This window comes from Anas platyrhynchos, chromosome 2 (assembly GCF_047663525.1).
Source record: "Anas platyrhynchos isolate ZD024472 breed Pekin duck chromosome 2, IASCAAS_PekinDuck_T2T, whole genome shotgun sequence".
NCBI classification, from domain to species: Eukaryota; Metazoa; Chordata; class Aves; order Anseriformes; family Anatidae; genus Anas; species Anas platyrhynchos.
This window is the reverse complement of record NC_092588.1, coordinates 20,144,136-20,162,500: the sequence shown is the minus strand read 5'-3', so window position 1 is coordinate 20,162,500 and position 18,365 is coordinate 20,144,136. Positions and strand designations below refer to the sequence as shown.

The 18,365-nt window shown below is 34.8% G+C and overlaps 1 long non-coding RNA gene across 2 annotated transcripts in view; it reads right to left on the bottom strand.

Annotated features, from left to right (window-relative positions):
* Window positions 1-16,674, bottom strand: part of LOC140001828 (uncharacterized) — a 22,443-nt gene extending 5,769 nt beyond the window's left edge. Inside the window, exons 1-4 of one of the 2 annotated variants that reach the window (XR_011807381.1) lie at window positions 16,568-16,674; window positions 14,426-14,665; window positions 2,318-2,559; window positions 1-849 (exon numbers count right to left, since the gene is read on the bottom strand). The exon at window positions 1-849 is cut by the window's left edge and continues 1,419 nt beyond it. This is a non-coding gene — a long non-coding RNA (uncharacterized lncRNA). Of the gene's footprint in view, window positions 2,560-14,425; window positions 14,666-16,567 lie in introns of both variants that reach the window. The other variant, XR_011807380.1, reaches the window with a different exon arrangement.
* Window positions 16,675-18,365: the final 1,691 nt, after the last annotated feature.

Sequence of the window (18,365 nt, the reverse complement as noted above, 5' to 3'; positions counted from 1 at the left end):
GCTATTTTAGATCTTGACAATGATTTCTTCTGGTACCCAGCCGGGTGACCAGCAGTGGCCTCTGCAATGAAGGCATTACTGATTGCTAACTTCAATCTATTGCATTGAATATACGTTGTGAATCTGGAAAGTACTTTGTTCTTCTGCTGGTTGTACCTCTGATGTTTCCCTGTGGCCATGTACATAACATCTTACCTCTTTTTCTTTTCTTTTCTTTTCTTTTCTTTTCTTTTCTTTTCTTTTCTTTTCTTTTCTTTTCTTTTCTTTTCTTTTCTTTTCTTTTCTTTTCTTTTCTTTTCTTTTCTTTTCTTTTCTTTTCTTTTCTTTTCTTTTCTTTTCTTTTCTTTTCTTTTCTTTTCTTTTCTTTTCTTTTCTTTTCTTTTCTTTTCTTTTCTTTTCTTTTCTTTTCTTTTCCTTTTTCCTTTTTCCTTTTTCCTTTTTCCTTTTTCCTTTTTCCTTTTTCCTTTTTCCTTTTTTAATTCTATTTGTTGCAAATTACAACCCTACCTAAACAACTTTTGTTGCCATCAATTTGGAGCTAGCTGTTTCTCTTCTACAACTACCCTAGAACAGGTAGTGGCATATAGGATTGAATTCCAGAGCCAGTCAGCTCCCCAAATACTGTTGTTACTGGAATGGTTGAAGGTCTCAGTTCCTTTCCTATTAACTTAAATGCCCAGATGGGAACATAAAACTAGCTGGCATCTTCTCTGGGAGTAGTGGCTGGAAGACACAGGAATAGGACTGGGGAATTTCTCAGACTGGACATGACTTTTGCAGGGGAGTTCATGCCACTGCTGCACGCCTTTGGTGTGGGAAGAACTTTGGTGTGGTGTTCTCCAGTTTCACCTAAAACAAAAAACGAAACTTCACAGAGGTAATTTTAATACAGGATTTTAGACAGAGTCGTGTTCTACTGTAACAAATACCATAAGCTTCACTCTCTTGAACCTTTTCCCAAAACTGCGTGTGACTGTGTGCATGTATACATTAGCACTGCTTTGATTATATAATGTAATGAGCTCAGTGGATTTATTCTGGATTTATACTATGGAGCCTCAGAGCAGAGTTTGGAACAGTATCTTGTCTTTAAGATGCCAGTTTTGTAAATGCTTTTCTTTTCTTAAGGATACTGATGAAAATTTATTACTGACTTATCATGCGTAACTCTGCAATGGAATCAGATTTTTCTTTTCCAGCTTCATTGCTGTTTCCAAATGGGGATTAAACATTTTTTACAAACTTAGTAGAGAATCAGTTATCATCAAAGTCCCCAGGAGCTCATTTACTGGTGTGCAAACTGCGCCCCACACTGGTCCCTTGCTTTGGAGGAACTCAATGAATAAATTAAATTTCCAGAGACAGCCAGCTTTATAATCCTGGCCCACTGCTCGCCCTTCCTACTTGCATAATTGTCGTTGTTCTGGGCTTCATTCTCTGTTCCATTTCCCCTCCTGACCAATGAGTCTGGAGGGAGGGGCACAGGCCTCTTTGGGCCTGGGAGCACAACTTATGCAGAGCAACGGGCAAAAATTGGATGGATATAAAAGCAACAAAATACATTTGTAAAGTGATCTGCCGAGTGAGCAAAACTGTAAAATATACTGTCTGCATCTTCATTTGCAGTCATGAGATATACCATTAATAAAATGAACAATAACAAATGTAGACTCAATCTTTTTTTTTCAAGAGATTTCTTCTTATTGCATAGTTTGCCTTATATATATGCCTACTGAACCTTGTTAAACAATCATAATTTAATCTAAGCAATAAATCTGTTGTTTTCTTTATTTTTTTAACCTCATATATAAAAAAGCATAAGATGAATAAAAAGAAAATAAAAGAAAAAAACAACTTTATAGGTAGCATAATCTTCCCTGTGCAAAAGCGAAATAGGAACAGCAACAAAACCCCCTTCTAATCAGTCTATTTTGTAACTCAAAAAGACTGCTTGGAAAGGTTTTCATCAAAGTGATTTTCAGCAGATAGCTCATAGGTGATCAGGATAAAACCCCACAGCTTCAGCACTTCAAATATTTATCATATACATGTTTGCTTGAATCTTGATAAGGGTGAGGTTTGGGACTTATGGACACTGAGATAGGATGTCACCTGAGACATGCATCTGATTCAGAATGCAGAGAGAAAGAAAGTGCCTAGGAGAGGCCAGAAGAGAGAGGGAGGGAGAGGGTAAGGGATAGTAGGAATGGACAGCCCTTCTTCCCAGCTCTAATATCCCAGTGCAATTATTTTGTGGACATCCACTCCTTGCCTGCACAGGAGATAGGGCTATAAGTGTATGTTATTTTTTAATTACAAGGGGGTAGAAAAAATCCTGATGATGGGCTGGAAGGTGCCATTGCATTGTTATTTTTTTCTCTCCCTTCGTTTGCTGATTATGTGAGCTGGGCTCCTTTGCTAGCCGATGATAAGCAGAATTTCCATGTTCTCTGCATAATTAATCCATCTCTGCCTCTCTTCATGCCAACTCGCCCGTTATCGCCGGCACATGCCTGAATTGCAAAAGAATCTGCTCTTCAATTGGAACTTATTGATATTCTAAGAAAAAAAAGAGAGAGGGAAAAAAACTGAAAATCCTTAAGTTTAAGCCGCAGATTTTTAAATGGATTAATTTCGCTGCAATCGCAGCCATCTAAGGCGGGAAGGCAGGCAGAGCAAATTGAAAGCATCTCCATGTTTGCAGAATTGGGTCCAGAATGCTGAAATGTACTGGCACAGTTCTCTTTTAAAGTCAGAAAATTACCATTCATTTACATCACATGAAATACTTTTTTATGCTAGAAATATTCAAGAGACGTTCCTTAAATGCCTGCTAATGCTAGATAACATTTCTAACTTTCAACATTTTGCTAGACTTTGATATGACATGATAGGAATGCCTGCCAGTGAGGAATATTATATGTACCAGTAATCTCTTTTTATCACATATTTAGATTATATCATCCTCTTCTTAACCATCCTGAAGTAGTCTTTAAACAAGGTACTCAGTGTCGTAGGCTCCTATTTAGTATAGTTACACAAGCCAAACTTAGTAGCGCATATTTAGACTTTGTCTAGTATGACAGGATTTTTTAAGTGCCAATACATGCTCCCTACAAACAGTTTATCTTTTCCTATCTTCCACAAAGTTATATTTCCTAGCCTCCCCCTTCACATTTAGAGACTATATGTTCACCTCATTTACAATGTGTAATGTTTTGTTATTTCGATGCAGCTCCTGTGAATTGTACTTACATTTTGAAAGGGCTCAGCTGTGCTCCATAGCAGCCTGGCATTGCAAGAGAGCTAGTGGAGAGCTAGGACTTTGCCTCTTCTCCTTTTTTCCCTCAAATATTACCAAAATCCAAATACCTTTCTCCTGTTGTTTCTTTAACACAAAATTCACATCCTTCATTTCCTTGGCCCTAAAAAGCAGCAGCATTCAGCAACAATGCGAGATTTCTTTAATGCTTCAGCTAAGCCACTACGTATCTGGCATTCCATGTCCATATGCTAGAAATCAGCAATTTATGCTGTTGTAGAAGGTAATGTTGACACTCGCAGTTAACAGAGGGGGAAAAGTTGCTACACAGACTACAAATGGAGATTTAGCTGTTAGGAAATCTTTGTCTTTATTAGGGTGATCTCTTCCATTTTAAAAATACCAGGGAAAGAAATTTTAAAAAATTTCAGGAGCTGGCAGGCATATACCAGAGAAAAAAAAAAAGACAGGAAAAACAAAAATAATATTTGTGGCAACATCTGCTCCAGGTACAAAACAATGAGCTTGATACATACTTGGGCCATTTTACCATATAAAATTAGCGCCTGTTATGAAATGCATGTTACTAGTAAGCAAATAAAATGTCAGTGTTCCAGTTTGGATTTTCAAGCAATAATAAAGCACTGTATAAAAATGACTAGTGATCATATTGGGATATGTTTTTATATAGCAGAAAGAGAACAAAGAAGGTTTTTCAGTTGCTTCAGAATGATTGACAGTTCTAAGCATAACTGAACTTGAGAATATTTGTGGTATATTACAATTTATGTTTTTTGCAAAAACAAAATGTGTAAAGATGCTTTTCAGAAAAAATAGTTATGTTTACATTCAACTCTGTTTGTCCATAAGATAAACTGTTGAAGCCATAATTAAAATTAAAAAATTAAAAATCAACTCTTAAATTTTCTGTTTAACAGATAAACACTATCTGTAAATAATGAATTTTCTGTGCCCTTTCTGCATACATCTATAGCCTAAATAAGTAAGTTAATAGCAAATATTCAAAGTGCTTAAGATATGTATTTCCAGTTGCATAACATTTTCTTTGAAAATAACTATTTCCTACCTAATTTGGGAGGAAAAAACGAACAAACAAACAAACAAAAAAACAACCTACAGATTACATGAACTACATAATATCACAGAACTTCCTCATCTTTTATAATAAAATACTGAATCTTTTGAATTCAATCACAAAAACCCTAATGTCTTTTGCAATTCCAAAATTCACTACAATTTTATTAGTAAAAGAGTGTTTAATTAAGCTTGCAATGCAGTGTTGATCTTTTATAACAAAAAGATTCCTCCCATAAGAAACAATACTGAAAGCTTTGAGGATTTACATCATTAAACTCATACATAAAATATTTAAAACATATTAAACATTTTAGTGAGAACTAAACCATACCTTTCAATTAAAAATACAAGCCTTGTATGTAATTTTACAGTGAAACCTGATGTTTATATTCTCATGTTATTGTACATAATCTATAATAATAATTTTAGTAACTACAAGTGGCTACTTTTTATACTGCTATTTTGTATATGTAGGTACATTGTACTGAAAGTTGCACTATACTAAACATGTACATGATTTTTTTACGCACAAAAGTCTATATATTTTTATTTTCTAACTGGTTTAGGAAGCAAGATTTCTGCACTAATACTTGGAAGGATTTCGTGGTATTTTAGTGTAGGGTAAACACTTCTTACACCTGGAAAGAATGCCAACAGCTACAGCATGGAGGAAAAAGGGTGTTTCACAGCACACAATTCTGTCTTATGGCAGATTTTTTTTCAAATGATAAATGCAAGATTTATGAGGCTTCTTCTCATCAATCACTGTACTGATCTGGCCTTATAGAAGATCTACATGTTGCCAAAAAGCTGAGATCAGTGGACACCACATATGTTAACCTAGTTTAGAAGCCTAGATTCAGTGTAATCTGATTGCAATTTATCCATGCATGGCGCTGCCTGACATTAAGCTATCTTCAATTTTATAAACGGAAACAACTCTAAATGAATTGTCAATTGATTTGTAAATTTTACTTAGAGTAATTTTCTTGCTCCTTCTAAAAAAGTATTCACACTTTAATTTAGAGATTCTGGTTTCATGCAGTATATGATTTCTGTTTAATGTGCTGAAGATCAATCCTCTGTGCAGTTATATGACACAAGGTAGTACAGCGATACCTATACCAAGGAAGCTGGGAGTGTTTCTCAGTTTCTGTGCTGGGTGCATTTCCATGCTGCATGCCCTCTTCATGTTGGGCCATGTAGTTACAGCAGAAGCTATGGATCTGAACATACATCTGATCTGGTCAAGCAACCAGACTCCAGTAGATTGTTATAGGAATTTGTCAGACTGCTTTCTGAATACAAGAATTTTATGCTTTGTCCAGGTTTGTATGCAGCATCTACAATGGAAAGATATTTAGAATCATTGCGTCAACCATTGTGTCAATCATTGTGTCATAGCCTATGTGTCAACCCACTTTCATCCTCCTGAAGACAGCAACAGTAAACCCAATGTCCTCATTATGCTGGAAGTCTGGAAATGAGTGTGGTTGTATCGTCAGGTGTCCACTGTTTCAATCTTAGCAAGGAGGTCTACAGTTGCTGTAGGTAGTCCACGAAGAAAGACCCTTAGAAACCAGGGAAACAAAACGTTGTAGACGAGCAAAGAACTCTTAGAATAATTGGGTTTGATGACTTCCCCATAAACATCCTTGCATAGGTTCCATTAAGAGAGATTGGCAACTGTGGTGTTACTATATTTGCAATTTGCAAAAACATAGAAAATATGGGAAGGTAAAGAATAACACAAAATCTGAACTCAGTCTACACAAGCAACCAAGAAACATGAGCTTGGATGGATGTCCTTAAATGATTTTTGGCCCAAGATATGATCAGCCAGATTACATGGATGTGCAATCTAGCGCTATGGATATGTGGCAGTAGTAGCTTTCTTGGAATCTATGAGGCAACCAATAGTTTTAGTGTCATGAAACAAGATGGATGTATTGGAAACAAGCACGAAACAAGTTCCTCGTAAGGGGGTGTCAAGAGGCAGGAGACCTTTTCTCCATTAACACTAGCGACAGGACCCGCGGGAACGGGGTTAAGCGGAGGCAGGTGAAGTTTAGGCTTGACATCAGGAGGAAGTTCTTCACAGAGAGAGTGGTTGCACACTGGAACAGGCTCCCCAGGGAAGTGGTCACTGCACCGAGCCTGACTGAATTTAAGAAGAGATTGGACTGTGCGCTTAGTCACATGGTCTGAACTTTTGGGTAGACCTGTGCGGTGTCAAGAGTTGGACTTGATGATCCTTAAGGGTCCCTTCCAACTCAGGATATTCTATGATTCTATGATTCTATGAAGTCACACTCCATTCTAATTCAATTTGTATTTTCATGTTATATTGTACCAAAAGTATATTAAGTATATTACCAAAAGTATACTACCAAAAGTATACTCAACTTCTGCTCTAGCCTTCAAAATGCATTAATAGCAGCAGCAGTATAGTCTACAGGGAATTGATGAAATTTGTGGTGATAGATCCAAGAAAGTTCTCCCACTCCTTTCCTTCTCCTGTTAATTTTCCTCTAGACATGGGGAGACAACTAAGTCATGTATGATACTGAACTTCTTAGTTCTGTGAAAAAAAATATAAATAAATAATAAAAGATAATTTAAAAAAAGAATGGAATGGTGGCATCTTTCAGTGAACATCAGAGTCTCTCTTAAAGAGCAAGAGATGATAGGTAAAATATTGAACTTGCAGTGCAGGATAAAACTTTTTTTTTTTTCACTAGAAATCCTGGGTTAGAGCTACAAAGGGGCTGTTTATATTAGGAAAAAAAAAAAAAAAAGTATAAGTTTTCAAGGGTGGAAATTACAGTGTAGGCACAATAGGAGAATTTTTACCATTGTCCCAGAGAACCAAGAAAAAGTACAGAAAAACGTGGTTGGTTTTTTTTTTTTTTTTTTTTTTTTTTTAGTAGAATATATTCACAATGGCATATTTGCATGAAAAGCCCATAAATACACTCAACCTTTGGCTAATGTTGCTGACAGAGAAAAAAATATATATATAATTTCCTGGAATCAGGAATGTCATTGTGTGCTTTATGTACTCACCTTGATAGTTTGTTATTTGTTGAGAGCTGAACAGAATCAGAATCAAATTCAGCCATCCTCTGTGGCTCCAGGGCAGTTTGATTCAGACACAGGAGTGGAGTAAATGTGACACAGAAATTCACTGGTCAGTGTACCACAAATGAAGTGGTACAAATATCCTGCTGTATTCAGACAGGCTTTCCAGAGCAGGACTTGATAGGATTTGAAGATGGAAGATTGCCTTTGGCATATCAAAGGAGGGCAACTGTTCCAAAACTAGAGGGGAGAATGGATGAAGACACTAAAATGACAAATCCAGAAATAATGGATGAAGGTTTTCAGCCTATTGGAAAAGAAGATGGTCTTTCTTGATGTAACATTTTTTTGTGCTCAGGTGAAACACAAGAACCAGCCATTGAATATATTTCCCTGTTGGTGCCACATCTGTATGGCTTTGCCATTGCTTGTTTTACATAAATACCTCAACAATGAAGTGCAAATCACTGCAGGAAAAACTTCCCACTGCAGATTTGTTCTGAGGCAGATTGTAGCCTGGGAATAGAAAACGCAAAGTCTTATAGTTGCCAACATTTGACAATCACAGTAAGTCTCTTTGCCTCACTGAGAGGGAGAGCAAGGGGAGCCCAAATGTCTGAATCTGTGGCATCTAATGAGCAGGAACAAAATGACTTCAAACTGTTAACGAAGTAAAATTCATTTTTTCCAAAGCTACATTTCATATGGGCCATTGCAGATCAAAACCTAGTAAAGCTAAAACCTAGTCAGAACTGAGCATATTTTTTATTTTTCCATTTGAAACCTGGGATTATTTCCTCCAGGCATTTGGAAGGACAATGCTAGCAGGACCTTGTTTGCCAGTAAAACTCAGTTTTGGAAACCATCATCAGTCAGCATGAAAATGGGCCCAACGCTATGGAAATGAGCTCATTACTATTATTTTTTTGCTGGCACTCACACAATTTGTGCTTTTAGAATTTTGAAAAGCAGGACATGAATTGCAAAGAAAAAATGAGTTAACAATATTAAACAGTCAGTTGCTAATTACTGAGCAATCCAAACCTGCGTCTGGAATGACATTCTCAATCATCCAGCTGGACCTCAGGCCATATGCTATCCTAGATCCTCATGTATAGCTCCTGCTACTGTCAAACACTGAAGTACTGGGTAGAAAGTTCAGCATACAGATTAAAATATGGTCAGAGCTCTGCAGATACCCTAAAGAGAATAATGAATATCTGCAATGTATCACCAAAAGTAAAGGATAACAGCTGTAGACAACAAGGTATGAAATCACTCTGAATCATTGTACTTGTTTCACTCCCATCACTTTTTTGGAACAGAAGTATCCATAACTCCAGCATTGTTTTTTATTTTATTTTTTTCCCCATAAGGATGTCACTTACAGAGATTTAAAATGTTACTTCACATCCTACTACCACATTTTCAGCTTTCATAGATCACTTTTGTAATTGCTCAATGAAATAAATGGAGTTTATGATCTACTTATTGATCCCGAGGTATGATACTTGGCAGAATAAAACAAAAAGAAAATTCAAATATGATGTAGGAAGTTTTAATGGTACAATTCCAAGGATAAAAATAATGCTAAAACTATTATTCCCCTAAGTACAAAAAGCCATTTACCTTTAGCTCTAGGCTTCTGCTTGGTCCTAGATAAAATATTAACTTTTAATTTATTTGAATTGAATCCCTTATCACATTTTTTTTTTTTTTTCAGATAATGCCCCAAACATGTATATTTGTTAAACTAAACAGATATTTTATAGTATCAGTTTCTTATAGTAGTACAATTTCTTACATTCATGTTGTATTATCCTGTATATATCAAAAATATCCCATCATAAATTAATTGTGAAATAACTGAAACATGACTTTAAAAAACAAAGACCTGATTTGTATTTGCACATGCACATTTGCTTACCCGTGTCGCAATTACAAATTATTTCAGCCTGGATCAGAGATTTTGGGCCTAAGCTGTTCTTTTGGATGCATGGTTATAATCCTGACCTGTTTTAAACTGTGGCCAGTGAAAGGATGTATATTGGGAATTTTACATGAGAGAAGTCTGCCATGGCAAGACCCCCAAATACTCTGTAGTTTCTATAAAGTGTTGTTTCCATGATGCTTTCTTTTGTCCTTAATTCTTGCTCATGGGTCAAGTATGGTCAAGTAAGCATATTTAAGTAAGAGTTAGAGCAACTAGTCAAAGCAGAAACTCATAAAGTAGAAAACATTGTAATACACAGATTCATTTTACACATTACGAATTCTTCCACTACTATAAAAATATAAGTCCTCTGTATACAGATTCATTAAGCACTAGATAATATGTGATTCAAGTATTTTTATTTAAGACAAATCCTCTATGATTTGGACTAATATTCTTTGTGCAACTAGTCAACATTGTATTTTTGAAAGATGAATTTGAAAGAAAGATTATTACACTAGCTTAAAGCTGCATATTTACACATTCACCTCCCATATTCATTAAATATTTTCATGCAGAAAACAGTAAAGAAAAATCCTGTGGAAAGCTCAAATCCTAAGCAATTCATTTTCCACTTTAAGAAAAGAGTCTTGGTGATCAGTACCAGCTGTATTACTGCTTTCCTTGCAGGAATTATTAGTCCTTTCTTAAATTGTTCTATTGAAAATCTGAAACATACAAATTTTACATTACAGTAATATTTAATAGAGAGCTGAGAACTGCAAGACAGTTTACAAGTGGAGCTACTATTATACTTGCAATATCTTTTCATTAAAAAGGTAACAAGATCAATTAATTGCTTCATGATAAATGTTTCTTTTTTTTTTTAAACAAAACAAAACAAAAACACTGTTGTTTTCCATACAAAACAATGTAAATACCATATACTGTATCAGTAGTAGTCTGGCTTGAAATACTGCCTTTCTCTTAAAAGATGTTTATGATGTAGATATATATTCTGCATTCTCATGTTCTAATTCATGTTATAGTAGCTTAACAAATCAAGGAACTCTAAAGAACTCCCATAAATGTATATGCCATTTTTGTGAAAAAACAACAAAAAAACAACAAACAAACAAAAAAACACCCTTCCAGAGAGTTTCTTCAAATTTAACACTTTCACAATAAATTTGTAGATTGTAAAACATAGCATATGACAGATCGTATTAATTTGAAGGGGAAAATAATTTCACGTTTTTAAACTGAACATGCGTTTACTTACAAATTACATTATAATTACAGCATTTTGTCCTCCCTGTTAGTGATGCATACCAATACAGAAACCTTGAAAGAAATCTGCAAAAAGCCTGATGAAAATGTAAATAATATCCAACATCACTCAATTTGATTTAAAGTGATTATAAAACTTGCAATAGCTAAAAGGTATTGATTTAAAAAATAAATTTATACTTTAAAGGTGATGATGTAGTACAGAATAGATGGACATTCAAATTATCTATTGCTTTACTCTTAATGATTAAGTGCAATTATTAATTACATTATTCATCTATTTTATAGCCATCTGCACATATCTTCAGAACAAAGTATATTAATATCTGAGAATTAAAGCCAGAGATAGAAACTATATCCATTATGCTTTTGAAATACTTATTTTTAAGAGAATACCCTTGTAATCTGTTGAATACAGGAAATGACTTATTTTTGCAGTAAAAGTAATCACAAATTTGTTCAGAAAAATATCAACTTATTTAGAAATACGATTTTTGGCACCGTGAAGTTGTAGATGCATGAAGGTAGAATCATGTAGAAACATGAAGGTAGATGCTGTTGTTTGCACCCTTACTCAGAAGACAAGCATATTTTTCTTTGATATGGCTGTTTTAGTTTCATTTTTCTGACCTATTCAAAACTCATGTTGAGTTTTGAACCTCATGTTCATGTTTGAATCTTTTGGATCAAAATGTACTGTCCAAATTACATATGAATGAAATGAAATACAATCTGTACAACCGCAAAGCTTGGGAATGTTACTGAAAAAGATTCTGTTAAGAGTTTTCCTCTTTTAGGTTTTGGAAAAGCATAAGGGCTTCAGTAGGATGTTTATTGGGGCTCAGGTAGAGTATGAAGTTCCAACCTTCTCTAGATGAATGTTCCCACATATGTCATTATTACGGAACACAGGTTTTGATCCACATCAGGCAGCCCAGCAGGTATGAGGAAAATACATTTTTTTTTCCTAATCTCAAACTGTGACAAGCAAAGTTTTCACTGTCTCCAGATTAGGATCAGGAGATGAAGATAAAGATGCTAAAAAGTAGCAGGTGGAAAGTCTCATTTTGAGAAGAACAAAATTCAAGTTATTCTTCAGGAAAATATTCTTCTGGAAAACCAGGGCATTTTGTGTCTAATACAGACTATGATCTGTATCTGTAGCATGTAAGTGATCAAAAACAAGAGGTTACAGGCAGCTGATAAAAATCCACTTCTGGGTAGAATACTGCAGAATTAGTACAAGGTTTTATTTTATACTAGCTACAGTTAGTAATTCCCACATGTGGGTGATTAAAGGATATTTCATGTTTCTTGAATGTGTTGCATATTCTTGCCAAACTCACCACAGGAGTTGCTCCAAACAGGATAGCAGGCTCCTGTATTTGCAGTTTCAGAGGGTGGACAGCATGTCCTGTTTAGGAAGTGGCCTGCAATAATACTGCTACCATTGAGATAGTACTGCTAACATTGTTAGCAGGTTGGGAAAGGAGTGCAAATGCTAAGGCAGTTGTCTGCATCAGTAGGAAAAGCTGAGCATTCTACAGATCAGAGATTTGTCAAATCAGTGCCCAACGCTGGACAGCTGGATTTTCCTGGCATTTGCTCATACTGCCCATGGACATTTTTGTGACAGTGCAAAATGCACTTAAAGTTAAAAAATGTACAATATTGAGCAAAGATGGAGTAACTATAGGTATCCACACACAAACATGCTTTTACACTCCAATTTAGAAACTAGTTTCTAGAATATATGCTTTGATTTCAATGAGTGTTTTAAAAATATGCTGTCAACAAACCCCTGGAATAAAGATGGTGCACAGAGCAGAAATTTTACCCTCATATGGTAAAGATAGAGAAAAATATTCTTAACTCTGTACATATAATGTCCTCTGCAGGAAGAATCAGATGTGCAATTTCTAATGTTCATCGTGGTTTATTGGTAATAATCAGTACTTGCATAAGGCATTTAGAAAAGGCAAACAGGATCTCTTATATAGTACGTGGTATTGCACAGAGTATGGATTTTATAAAAATAAATGATTTTTCCAGAAATATCTCTTAAGAAGTTTTGAAACATTGCATAATTTGCATCTGGGATAATGGGTTTCTCATTAATAAATATATAAATCATAAATCATTTATTCATACGGAGTAATGTAGCAGTTTATTACATACTGCGTGAATTTTGTAATCAGGGAATCCCCTGATGAAAAAATAGCACAATATTAATTACCAGCACCATCTGTGCTAAACAATAGGAAAAACAATATTTTAATACAATGACTTCATGCATGTCAGTTATCTTCAACATTAAACCCTGCAGTTTTGTTGATGTGGTTTACCTTCTACTCATTTAAATAACTGATGTTCTTACAAAGGTTAAAACCATGAATAAATGAATTAAAATTAAATATACTGAAAAATACCAATAGATACAGCATGGATCAAGCTCATTCATCAAATCAGTGCTTGTACAGGATTAGATACACATATACTTATACATACATTTTTATATTTACCTACATATGTTTCCATAAAAATGATTATTTACATGCTTGTTACCTGCAAAAGTGTTATGTTCATCTTCTAAGAGCCAGTTTATTTATTTATTTAATTTTAATTAATAGTTTTTTTGAAATAAATAATTCTCACAACGTAAATATGAAATACGTCTACTTGGCAAACTTCATGCGTATAAGTTGTTTTGATGTACCCAAAACTATTTAAGCTACTTTTAGCATTCTGGAAACTTGCTGAATTTTCCACTATATCCTGTCACCCTCAGCAAAAAGAAGAAATATGAGTTCAGGAAAGTTTACATTCTCTCAGAATGATGGAAGTAAATGTTATTATAATATCCAGGTATTAATATTGTTTAATGAGTTATTCAGTGTTAAAATATGTTAGCTGATTCAAAATTACCCTTATTGACATACAGCCTCCTTGAAAAATGCTGCCAAAGGAGCAAGCCAGGGGTAAAATGATAAGGACAGAATTCAAATTGTCTGGTGGAAAACAGGACTGACTTAGTTCCAAAGTCCCTCACCCATACCCATGCCTACATTACTCATATGCAACATCCTTATTTCTGTACATTGTGTTTACAAAGCTCTGGGCATTTAGTATACTTAGTATACTTGCTTTCATCAAGTTCTGATTATATTTAAACATGTCCACTACCAGAATTTATTCACGTATCTATCACATAATGTCATTGTCAATTGATTTGCCACTTCACACATAAAATGCATATGAATTTTTCAGTTCTTTCAGCCTTCTTTGGCATTCATATGTATAAGTCAGTGCTCTAAATACAGTAGGCTATGTTCCAGAAACGTGCTTTTATTTTTGCATGTATACACTTTTGGTGATAATAAGAATTTATTTTAATTTTATATTTTATTTTATTTTATGTTATTTTATTTTATTTTATTTTATTTTATTTTATTTTATTTTATTTTATTTTATTTTATTTTATTTTATTTTATTTTATTAGGAATTTTCACTTGCTGATATACTTTTTCATAGGTATTGTGGATAACATTGCAAAAATTTACAGGAGAGGAGACAGTAATGAGACTCTCAAAGCTTTAGGAACTGCCCAGAGCATACACTTACTATAGCTGATGGCTATTGTTCATAGCCATCATCTCACCTATTGAAGAGTAGTGTGAATTCTCCCAGCCCCTGGGCAATTTGTTCTCCCAAGGCCTCCAGAAAGTTGCAGGTTGTTCTGCAGCAGCATGGTCTGTGCTTACCTGTGGCTGGAAGACTGTACAAAAGACACACTGCTCCTTGCTCTCTGCAGTGTCTTTCCCTTCCTTCAGGGAGGTTGCTGATTTTTGCATGTTTTTCCTGTCACATATGCAGTGCCCCAGCACTGCTGTGCTAGAGAAGGGTATGGCTTTGCATGCTTTGCACTTGCCTTTTCCTGGAGTTGGGTCATAAGCCAAGAAGACCCCTCAAACAGAACTGTAGTTCTCTTTAATGCTCAGCATCTGAAACCAAGCCACAAAGGAAGACTGCACTGTGACACACTGGTACACAACAAATATTGTGACATCCCCAAATACTGTCTTAGGGCTTCTATAGACTCTTGCTGTCAGTACAAGCTGAACCTATTCAGGTATTCGTCTCCTTGCCAGGGCTATCTCGGCTTGCTAGGAGAGTTGTAAATCTATCTCATCAGATACTCCATAGGGATGCCTAACCATTGCAAATTCAGTCTAATTTCTTTTTCTCCCTCATTTTGATGTATGCTTGTGGCCACTGCTCCATTTCCATATCAATAACTCTCTTCTCTAACCATCCTGGCTATTCTTCCCTCCCAGTGTTTTCTGGGGGTAGTTGAAAAGATTTATTTCTCCCTTGCAATCTAACAGTTTTCTCAGTTGTGAACATGACTCCAGGCTGGTATCTACTTCCATACCTACATCTTTCATATCTTTTCTCCTTTCATGCTTCTGTGATCTTGCTAAATTTGTTAATTAAAGGGAGCCTCCTCAGAAATATTGCACAGACTTATACATTTTTCTCCTTAAAGAAAATCTCCTCCTCTAATTTTCCCAAGCTTCTGTTATTCAGTGCTACCTTTTCCAAACAGCAGTCTAGACTGCAATTTGGCCATTATGTAGAAATCACTTCTTGCTGTTAGTGACTAAGTGACTACTTCTTTTTGCTGCCTGTATTTCATTATTTTTTCTTACTCTCTTTGACCTACGTGGTTCTTCTGACAACTGTAGATTTCTCACATATGTGGATCGTTTCTATGGCTCTATATATTTAATTTATTTTTTTAATCTCCTTCCAATATATTATTATAGATAGCTTTACTCCTGCCTAATATAACACGCTTTTCACTTTTTAGTGGTGACTTCTGCTGTGCAAGAAGTCTTTTCTACTGTGTTTTTTTCAGGTCTCCTCAGTTCTCTTTTTAATGTATTTCTCCCCTCATATAATTCCTTCCCCTTGCTCTTTTCTTCCTGGTTGTTCCTCCATTCTTAGTTGAATGGTAATTATTTATGAATAATGATGCTGTATTATTTAACTTTTTCTATTCTACAATGACTTATCATTATTATCTTCACCTTTTTTGACTAGGCAAATACAAAATCTTAGGCCCTTTGCTACAACATTGGTGGAAAAATATATTGTCTCTATGAAGACTACCTTTCAATTTTGTTTCAGTGATTCAGATTTTTCAGTTTTCTTTTCAGCCCTTAGTATAATTTCTCCCTTGCCTTTTTAATTTTTCTTCACTGGTCATATTCCATCATGAGAACATCATGATGTTCCATCATGAGAACATCAGAATGAAAGATACTTCATACAGTATAGAACAGCTCTCAGTTGCCTTGATCATCCAGAGATGACATGCTGTTATGATGTACTGTTGATGATGGTGAACAGAGAGATGTTATGCTGTACTTTAGTTACCAGAACAAGCTATTTTTGAAACATGAATGTTACATTCAAATATTATTAAAGTCCAATATTTAATATCTCCCAGCCTGAAAAACAATAACAAAGATGTACATCATTCTAATGGAAAACTGAAGATACACAAATTCTGTTCATGCTCTTGCTTATGAACGTGAAATATTAAGGACTCTTACTTGAACATCAAAAATCTTCAGAAAATGTCTGGCTGTAGAAAACATATACTTTCTGAATTACTACTATACTGCCAAATGCATAAGTTTTAAAATACCAAGCAGTATACTGACAATCTGCCAATACAGGATTGTAATATTTAATTTGCATTAGAAATAGCAAAATACTGTAAATACAATAAAGAAAGACAGTGATATTGTCTTCTAACAGATGAACCCTCAGAGATGGGTTAATCTCCCAAGTAAATTTGAACTTACTGTCAATAAAGATATGCAGCTGACACATACCTTTGCAGTTTGGCAAAAGAGCCATCTCATTATCAGCCCAGTCCTTAGCTGCTGTTTAGTGACACAAGTTTTGTAAGCGGAGGGAGAACCACAGAATGGCTGAGGTTGGAAGGGAACTCTAGAGGTCACCTGGTCTTACCCCCTGCTTAAACAGGGCCACCTAGAGCATGTTGCCCAGAGACACAGCACTGGAATGAACTTCAAATATTTTAGGTTTTGGGAGTACTTTGAATCTCACTGAGCCTCATCTGAGTACTCTTTAAGCATGAGCTGAGCACCAGTAAGTTACAGAAAAGCCAGCTATATTATTCAGGGGGAGTAGTAAGTACAGACAGTAGAGCTCCAACTCTGTAACACAGCCTCCTGAAACCTTGGTTACTGCTTTGTGGTGGTGGAACATCATTAAATACTTAGAATACATTGAGTATTGATTGAATATATCAATATTCAAACCATATGTTGCATGCATATAGAAATGTATTACGTGTTCAGGCTTCATATTTAAGATTGTGAAGGAAAAGCTTAAATTAATCTTGTTCTCCAACTGCCCAGTGTCTAACCAAATATACAGACAAAACTATCTAATTCTATAAATAATTCTATATAAATTCTATAACTGATATTTTAAAATGTATTTTGTTAAATTGTTTGCTATCCAATTTATTTCAGTATTGATCTTATCCTGTTTTTAGTGATTCTTCAGACTCCTGATAGAAGGTTTTTATTAGGATCTTCTCAATGTATATAAAATGGCTTCCCAAGGATGACGTATTTTCAACACTTTTCTTGAAAAGAGAGTACTTTTGTGAAGAATGAATATTTTGTTCAGCCACTAAGCTTCTGACTTATTACCTACACCAAATGCCCAAGAATCATGAGCTAGTATATGTTGTTTTGTAAATTAGAACCCACTTATGTAAATAGTGCATTTAAGAGTGCAGCTTTTTTTAAACTTATGTTACATCTCAGCACACATTTTTAGCTAATAGTCTTTGTACAGCTGAGACGTACTGGTAAGGTATTTATACACTTGTGGGTTGGTAAATAAATCACTTCTAATGAGGCTTTCTAAATAACTCCTCTCCAGTTTTTCTTTAGATAACACAAACATTAGAAATGGGACATTACTGCATTTAGTTACCAAGCAAAGGTTAAGATTGTTTTGTAGTTCATTTCTTCTAAGAAGGGAAATCCACTTTAAATGCACCAAATTTTCTTTTATTCAGTGTTTGCAGGATTCTCTGTATATTCACCATCATGGCTAGATGAATTCTTCTGTTGTTCATAGGAACAAAGTGTGAAAATAATGGAAAATAATGTATAAAACTGAGGAAATCTGCTATGTGATTTGTTCCAAGGTACAACTCTGCTTAGAACAGCTGAGCAGGCAAAGGATATTGTGATAATGTACATTACAATAGTATGTTTTAAACTTGAGTTTGAGATTAGTATATTACAGTACAGTATAGTATAGCACAAGAGATTGTGTACATAATGTAAACTGTTGCTTGATACATTTTAAATAAGTCATTAAAGAGACCAAAACATGTAACAAAAATGTGTACACCTTCTCAATATTTAGATGCTATATGGGTTCAAGATATTAACTTGTGAATCTTGAAGTTGGATATTTTGTTGCTTTATTGACAAAACGTTCTTCAAATCATTCATCCTGGTGGCTCATCTTGCTTATTTTCTACCATTATGCATGCACTTTACCAATCATGAAATATAGAGTAGATCTTTATGAAGTGTTGATATGTTGCCATAATTCTTTGTTCAAAACAAGAAATGGCTA